This window comes from Chiloscyllium plagiosum, unplaced genomic scaffold, assembly GCF_004010195.1.
Source record: "Chiloscyllium plagiosum isolate BGI_BamShark_2017 unplaced genomic scaffold, ASM401019v2 scaf_9988, whole genome shotgun sequence".
NCBI lineage: Eukaryota > Metazoa > Chordata > Chondrichthyes > Orectolobiformes > Hemiscylliidae > Chiloscyllium > Chiloscyllium plagiosum.
The window spans coordinates 1,215-9,948 of NW_025205513.1; the positions used below are offsets into that span (position 1 = coordinate 1,215).

Consider the following 8,734-nt stretch of genomic DNA (forward strand, 5'->3'; position numbering starts at 1 on the left):
GCCACCAGAAATACAGGAATTATGCAAAAACATTTTGTGGTCACTGCCTCTCTGCTAATCGACAATCCTATCAGTTCTAAATGCTTTCATGTTCTTCACGCAATTGCCTTTTACATGAGGATGCAATGTGGTATCACCATTGGACAATAAACCAAAACCCTAGGCTAGTTTTCTGGGGACAGGGGTTCAAATCCCACATGGCATTTCGTGAAATTTGAATTCAATAAAACCAAAGCTAACATAATGGCAATCACATCACTACTATTAGTTGTTGTAAAAATCCTTCTGGTTCACAAATCATCTTTAGGGAAGGAAATCTCTCGTCCTTAATGGTCTGGCCTACATTTGACTACTGACCCACAGAATTAACAGCAATCTTGCCCATTAGGATGGACAATAAAAGCTGACCTAGCAAGCAACACCAACATCCCAAAGATGAAAGCTACATTTTTTTAATTAATTGATGTAGTACTTTGTACTATATATAAGATGCACTGCAGAAATTCACCAAAGATCCTTCAACCACACCTTAGAATCATAGAATCCCTACAGTGTGGAAGTAGGCCATTCCTTCCAAACGCACACCAGTACCATCCAGAAGGACAAGGACAGTGGATACATGGACACACCACCATTTTCAAGTTCCCCGCGAAGCCCTCATTATCCTGACTTGGAAATGTATAGCCGTTCTTTCACTGTTGCTGGGTCAAAATCCTAGAACTCCCTCTCTAATGACATTGTGGGTCTACCTACAACACTTGGACTGCAGCAGTTCAAGAAAACAGCTGACCACCACCTTCTGAAGGACAACTAGGGAAGGGCATTAAATGCTAGCCAGCTAGTAAAGCCCACATCCCATAAAGAATTCAATATGGTCCAATTAAAGCAGTGTAATGTTAAGAGATTTGTACAATATATATATATATAGATATTGTTTTTAGAATTTGGAATCAAAATAGTGGCATGTAGATGTTGGTTATTTTTGTGAAGAATTTTTGGAAAAATAAGGTCAGATAGTCCTTCTGAAATAGTGATTTAATTCAATATGTGTCAGAGAGCAGGAACACCTAATGTATTAATGAAAAGACATTTTGAATAACTAATTAAATTCCAGACACCAGGTTATATCTTAAACAAAGGACTTAGCAACTTATTAGCAATATAGTAGCTTTAGCAGAGTAAAATTAAATAACATAGTAATCTAATTGATCTATGCATTAAACCCAAAAACTTTTGTTTTCAGCCCAACTCACACAAAAGACAAACAAACACAACTAAGGAATAAACAAAAGAAAATAACAAAACTAGCCAGATTACTTGATTGGCTTTCATGATGCATTCTTCCACAGGCACCAACAATGATTTCTTGATTGACTTTCTGAAGAATGCCAATTTAGGGTCATCTCTACAGTTCATTCAATTAAAGGCAGTAGTACAATAAGTTAGTGTTCTAATCTCCAAGCTTCCAGGTGCTGCTCATAGAAAGTTAATCAGGGAGCTCTGAAATCTTCATGCTGTAGTAGCAACAGGCAGGTTCATTTTCCCACAGAAAACCCAGACTCTGACCACTTCCTGACTGAGTAAACATCTCCTCCACAAGGTGCCAGTTACCATTCAAAATCTGCTTGAAGATCACTTTTTTCCAGACTTGCTTGAAACCAGTTCCTAGGTACTGACCTCAATAATAGCCAAGTTCTATTATGTGTTTAAACATAATACTCTTCCCTAGTGATTAAGCACCTGCAGAACCCTTTGATCAGGAACTAATTCTGTGATTAACTTCTCAGCCTGGCCTCATGAATAGGCAAAAGTTTGTTTGGCCTGTGTTCTGCTTAACATAAGCTGTTACCCACAATCCAAAAGTTATCTTTAGCTCACAGTTCCTAGTTCACAGCTACAAACTAAAATAGTTAAAAGAAAAAAAGAAAAATGATGAAAAATCAATGAGGGCTTTAACACCATCCTAGAGCCATGTAACATTTTTGTAGACAGTAATAATTAACCTCTTCAACTGTGTTATGTCACACCTCTGTAGTAGGTGGGACTGACCTCAGACCTTCTAGCCCAAAGGTAAATCCCTGTAAGCACTTTATGTATTAAAACTGCATGACTGGTGTTGATATTTTGCATTACACCCTGTTTGTTAGCTTTGTGCTTTTTTTTTCCCAACTATGTAACAGATTAGTTCCATATTGTGGTCAGTCATACTGAGCTCCTGTGTGGGTTCCTTTGTCCACTGTGTCTTTAACCATCATTCTGACTCTACCATGAGTTTACTGACAGCAGCAGTTCTATTCTTCAATTATAACTCCCTTGATGGTTTCTATCATCTCTGCAGCTATTCTAGTAATGAAATCCTTTTGATTTCATCAAGCACTTTGGGCTATCAGCTTCTGTCTCTTCAGCATGAAAGCTTCCAGCACATGATAAGTAGTTCTCTCAGAAACCTCTATTCCTTAAGATCGCATTGCTGCTGTAATTCTGCAACCGACAACTCCTGCAGCTAGCCAGGGGCACTTTTTTGTCCCAGTAAACAGGAATCTCACATAACTGACTGAACCCTACTCAGCAACAAACACAAATTTAGAAATGCTCCTGTTAATGGAATATTCACCATTACAGCTTCTATCACCAACAGGAGTTTTATTCGAAACATGAGTATGAAGAAGTGCATCAGAATTTATGACAAAATGAATAATGTCATATTACCATTGAGCCAGTGAAGATTTGTTGCTGGGATGTGAAGAAATGGCATATTGCCTGGATAATATAATGATTATTAAGAGAATAGTTTGTGTTCAGCACAACAGAAAGAGATTAAAAACAGAATTTTGTAAAATTGTACCTAATATATCGTACAGTATTGTATAATATTGTTCCTCTGTTCTGTAGGACATTGGCTTCAGAAATATTTGAGATCTCATGAATCATTAAAACTCTTAAAAGATCTACAGTTGACATTTAGGTGCACATATAGTTGAAATAATTTGGAAATAATATGTTAATTAAATCATCTAAATAAGAATTTGTAGTTATTGCATTCTCAGGATATCTCTAAAAGTGCTTCAAGACTGACAGATTTCATTTGAAATGCAGTTATTCTTGCAATTAAATAAATGTTCAAATTATTGAAAAATCTTCAATTACATCATAGTGATGCTAAAATTGTGCTTTGTTTCCAGTGTTATCAATGGTTAAAGGACAAAATTATCAGTGAAGAAGGAAGAAGACAGCAGGCAAAGCTAAAGGATCTCACTCCAATTGTGGAGCGACTGAGCTGCACACTACCCCAATTAGCAATAGGTGAGAACAGTTCTACAACATCCAGGAATAACATACTTAGTACTGCTCTGACTGAAGGTGACAAACTATAATCAGCAGTATTGAGTGAAATCTGTAAGAGCCTGTTTGACCCCAGAACTAAGATACTACAGTTGACTGCTAAACCTCAGTTTGACTAATATTTAATTGATCAAAATAGCATACACTTTCCATTAGCCTTATACATATCAACTGTGACTGGTGTCTACAAAACTGCTGCATGTCAGTCCTTCCCACCTGATAGTGCTTCCAGCTGAATCAGGTAAAAATGATGAAGGGCTTTTGCGCAAAATATCAATTTTCCTACTCCTCGGATGCTGCCTGAACTGCTGTGCTTTTCCAGCACCACTCTAATCAAGTCTCCAGCTGAATCAGCCTACTAAGGTATCAGACTGGATTGCTCTATACTCATGCTCGTGCTAAAGCAGGATTAAGTAACTTCTGCAGACTGCAAGTAGAAGTTCATCAATTTCTACCCTGTGCAGCAGAAGCAACATGTAACAGATAGTGAGTCTAAGTGCAGCAGGACTTAGCAACAGGAGAGATGTGGCGCTAACAAATTATTTGGAAGATAGGGGGTACACAGATGAAAGTGAAAGAAATGGATAATAGGTGAATGGGACTAATGAATGTGAAAAGAGTGAAGTTTGGAATGGCGGTATGGGCCAGAAATAAGTAAGAAGTTTGGAATGGGGAAGGAAGAGAATGCCACCATTAAATGAGTGCAAGTGGGGAAGAAAGTGTCAGGCTAATCTCTTGGTGTGAATGAGAGGAAAGAAACTCAGAGCTATCTTGTGGAGCAAAAAGAGACATCAACGTATCTATTCTATAAAAACATTGATGGTAAGAGGACAGTGCCTGTGTGTAGATAATAAGGGTTGCAGGACAGAATCTCCATGAAAGGATGGAGTATTCCTGTGAACATAACCCAGAAGGGGAGGTGACTTTGTGAGTTAAGTTGCGCAGTGCTTGATGTGGAAGAGTGCATGTTTACAAAACTTATGAGAAAATCCAAATGCCATTTTGCTACTTCCCTGTGTTTTTGGACAAAGAGTATATTATTTGCCAAGTACTGAAAATGAGTTGGAATGTATCAAATGTAATGTCAAAATCAAAAGTTTCTATCGTGGCTTTTCTTTTCAGTGGTAAAGTCTTGGTAAGCCAGAGGCGAGAGGTTACCAGGGGAAAAACAAGTATGGATTTGGGAAACAATCAGATAAGGAGAAAGTGGGGACTGCAGATGCTGGAGGTCAGAGTCGAAGAGTGTAGCGCTGGAAAAGGTACAGCAGGCCAGGCAGCATCCGAGGAGCAGGTATTAGCCCTTCATCAGGAATGTGGGGGAGAAGGGTGTTGAGAAATAAATAGGGGGTAGGGTGGTGCTGGGGGGAAGGTAGCTGGGAAGGTGATAGGTAGATGCAGGTGGGGGTGATGGTGCACACGGTAGAGCGGATAGGTGGGAAAGAAGATGGACAGATGGGACAGTTCAAGAGGGCGGTGCTGAGTTGGAGGGTTGGATCTGGGATGAGGTGGGTGGAAAGATGAAGAGACTGGTGAAATCGACATTGATGCCGTGTAGTCGAAGGGTCCCAAGGTGGACGATGAGGTGTTTTATGGAATAGAATCCTTATAGTGTGGAAACAGGCCATTCGGCTTAACAAGTTCACAGTGACACTCTGAAGAGTAACCCATCCAGACCCATTCCCCCCACCAATGCACCTAATCTACACATCCTTGAACACTATAGGCAGTTTAGCACAGCCAACTCACCTAACCTGCACATCTTTGGACTATGGGAGGAAACTGGAACACCCGGAGTAAACCCACACAGACACGGGGAGAATGTGCAAACTCCACACAGACAGTCGCCCGAGGCTGGAATCGAACACAGGTCCATAGCACTGTGGACAGTAGTGATAATCACTGATCCACCGTGCTGCCCCAGGCGTTCTTCCTCCAGACATCAGGTGGTGAGGATTTGGTGGTGTGGCGGGCCAGGACTAATCAGATGAGTGGAGCGAGTCTGAGGAACTGAAAGGCTGATATATCCTGGCCCTTGTTTGTATGTACATTATGGTCATATACAGTTTTGTGCCTTCAATCCTCGAAAATGTGGATCATTTCCCATATCTTACAAACCCACTCTTGTCAAACACAGGGAAGATTATCAAATTCATCCATGTACACAATGTAACAGATCACGTCACAAAAATAATCCTAATCTACTCAACCACTTTTCATAGCTAACACCATGCATACCAGGCAAAATCCCAGTAAACCTCCTCTGCACCCTTTCCAAAGCATCCACATCCTTTTGATAATGTGGAAACCAGAACTGTACGCAGTATTCCAAATGTGGCCGAACCCAAGACCTATACAACTGTAACATGACCTGCCAACACTTTTATTCAATATCCTGTCTGATGAAGGAAAGCATGCCGTATGCCTTCTTGCCACTCCATTGACCTGCCTTGACATTTTCAGGGTACAATGGACCTGAACACCCAGATCTTTCTGTATATCAATTTTCTCCAGGACTTTTCCATTTACTCTTGAACTGGATCTTCCAAAATGCATTACCTCACATTTGCCCGGTTTGAACCCCATCTGCTATTTCTCCACCCAACTCTCCAATCTATCTATATTTTCCTGTATTCTCTGACAGTCTCCTTCACTATTCAATACTCCACCAATCTTAGTGTCATCTGCAAACTTGTTAATTAGACCACCTATACCTTCCTCCAGATCATTCATGTATATCACAAACAACAGTACTCCCAGCACGGATCCTTGTGGAACACCACTAGTCACAGTTCTCCATTTTAAAACCCGTCAAACCAGAGTGGAAGCAACTTATGTTCTACCCAAAGGGGCACCTATGAAGGCTAATATTACAGCTCAATTCCACTTTGCTGTCCTATTCTAATACCATTGACTGCAGACTCCACAGGACTATGTCCCAGGAGCTACCATGGTCAGAATCTCGAGACTGAATCAAAGTATCCATTGATTTTTTAAGGAAGGTTTAGTAAATGCCTCAGTTTTATCATTCACATGGGTATACTTCTTTCATGGGATGTGGGTATTGCTGGCTGGGCCAGCATTTATTGCCCATTCCTTGCTACCCTTTAGAAGGATTAGATAATAAATTTAGGTAATAAATACTGGCCCATCCAGTGACCCTCATCCCATGAATGAATTAAAAACCAAAATAAATACTGATGGAAATCATCAGGAAACCTTCATATTACTCCATTAGTTCCTTATTGTCCTGACAAGGCTACGTATGAAACCAAACATTATGGTTAATCTGCCACAAGGCGCTAGTGGGTCAGCAAATTCAAAGCACCCAAATATGAATATCTTTGAACTTGAACTCTTACTACCAGAAATCAGACGTGTTTGCCTTATTTAGACCAAACTGCCAGGAACTGCACGTATGCTTAGAATTAGATAATGGGGAAACCAGCAGACTCGAATCCTTAGACTCCCAGGAAAAGTATACACCAACCCCTAAACTGCAGAGCCTCAGTGCATGCTCTCACGTACACTGTCGAGGACCCATCCTAAGACTACCCCAGATCAGGGTATGTCCATTCGGCCACTGCGAAGGATCAGTGTACACATACCCATAGATGGCCAGGTTAGTGCATGTCTCTCCCTAAACTATAAGGGATCAGTGTACACCCACCCACAGACCACTGGGAATCAAAATACACTCATCCATTGATCAGCATTCTGATCAAATACCAGAAGATGAGATGCATAGATAGAGTCGATAGAGGCATTTTCCCAGGGTGAAAATGGCTATCATAAGGGGACATAATTTTAAGGTGATTGGAGGAAGGTTTAGGGGAGATGTCGGAGGTGGTGGGTGCACGGAATGCACTGCCAGCGGTGGTGGTAGAGTCAAATAGGGACATTTAAGCGACTCTTGGATAGACACATGGATGATATAATGAAGGGTATGTAGGTTAGTTTGATCTTAGAGTAGAATAAAAGGTCGACACAACATTGATGGCCAAGCTGTACTGTTCTATATTCTAATAAACATCCCATCCTGGACTCAGTGTACACCCAACCTTAGACCAAGGAGCATCAACGCACGCAGACTGAGACTGTCATGGATCAGTGTACATTCATTCCTAGATTGTTAGGATTTAGTGTATACAGTTCTAGTCTATTAGGAATCAGTTTGTACACCTACCCCTAACTTCCTAGGATCTATGTCTACCCAGCCCTAGACTGCTGGGGATCAGTATGTATACACCACTAGACAGAGAAAGATTAGTGTATCCCTACCCATAGATGACCTGGAATCAATGTATTTCCACATCTAGATTGCTGGAATCGGTGCATACAGACCCCTAAATTTCCAGAGACATTAGTACACCCACCTCTAGCTTGTTAGGGATCAATGTATGCACAGCCTGACACTGTCAGGATCAGTACACAGCTACCACATACCCTGAGGTATTATTAGTGTACATAGTTCAAGCCTGTCAGGGATCAATGCAGATCTATTTCTAGAACTTCAGCAATTGTATATATACCCTAGGGATAATTATTGTGGCACCAAATGTGAAAATAATCAGACAATGCTAAGGATATCAAATTAACAAAACTATAAAAAACTGGATTTTAAATTGGTCCTTTAGAGGAAAACAGAGGCTCATGGTCTCCAGCAGGTTTTCTAGAGTTATGCAAAATAGATAGTGATGTCTGCAGAGTTCAGTTCAGATGCCACTTTTGTTAACTTGGTACATTTGTAATTTTGAAAAAGGCAAGGGAATAAGAAGGAATAATAAAATAGTTAATTCTTTAAAAGACCCAAGAAGTTCTAACAGAATACAATGCAAAATGGATTAAACAGTGGAGTACAGAATCAAATTAAGTTTGGGCTGTTATATTTTCATTAATGAAGAACAACATTAGTTTTACACCAAATGTCAATATGTTTGGTGCTGTGACAGAACAGAGGGATTGGTGTAGTAATTCCAAAGGCTGCTGAAAGGCCAGAACTGGAATATTAAATGTAAGAGATTTGGAACAGAGTATGGCAAATCATCCTTACATAATTCGGAGATGCTGGTGTTGGACTGGGTGTACAAAGTTAAAAATCACACAACACCAGGTTATAGTCCAACAGGTATATTTGGAAGCACTAGCTTTTGGAGCGCTGCTGCTTCAGGTCATTGTGAAATATTAAATTGTAAGACAGAATTTATAGCAAAACTTTACAGTGTGATGTAACTGAAATTATATATTGAAAAAGACCTGGATTGACCATGTTGATTGGTGCTCCATGACCACGTTGATTGGTGCTTCATGACCATGTTGATTGGTGCTCCATGACCACGTTGATTGGTGCTTCATGACCATGTTGATTGGTGCTCCATGACTTACTGTTTGGTAC

General features: G+C 40.3%; 1 long non-coding RNA gene across 1 annotated transcript; it reads left to right on the forward strand.

The window, feature by feature from the left end:
* The first annotated feature begins 3,135 nt into the window (after window positions 1-3,135).
* LOC122546448 lies at window positions 3,136-8,046 on the forward strand. Its single transcript, XR_006310744.1, has 3 exons — window positions 3,136-3,303; window positions 7,345-7,346; window positions 8,035-8,046. It is a non-coding gene; the product is annotated as an uncharacterized LOC122546448 (long non-coding RNA).
* The last annotated feature ends 688 nt before the right edge of the window (window positions 8,047-8,734 follow it).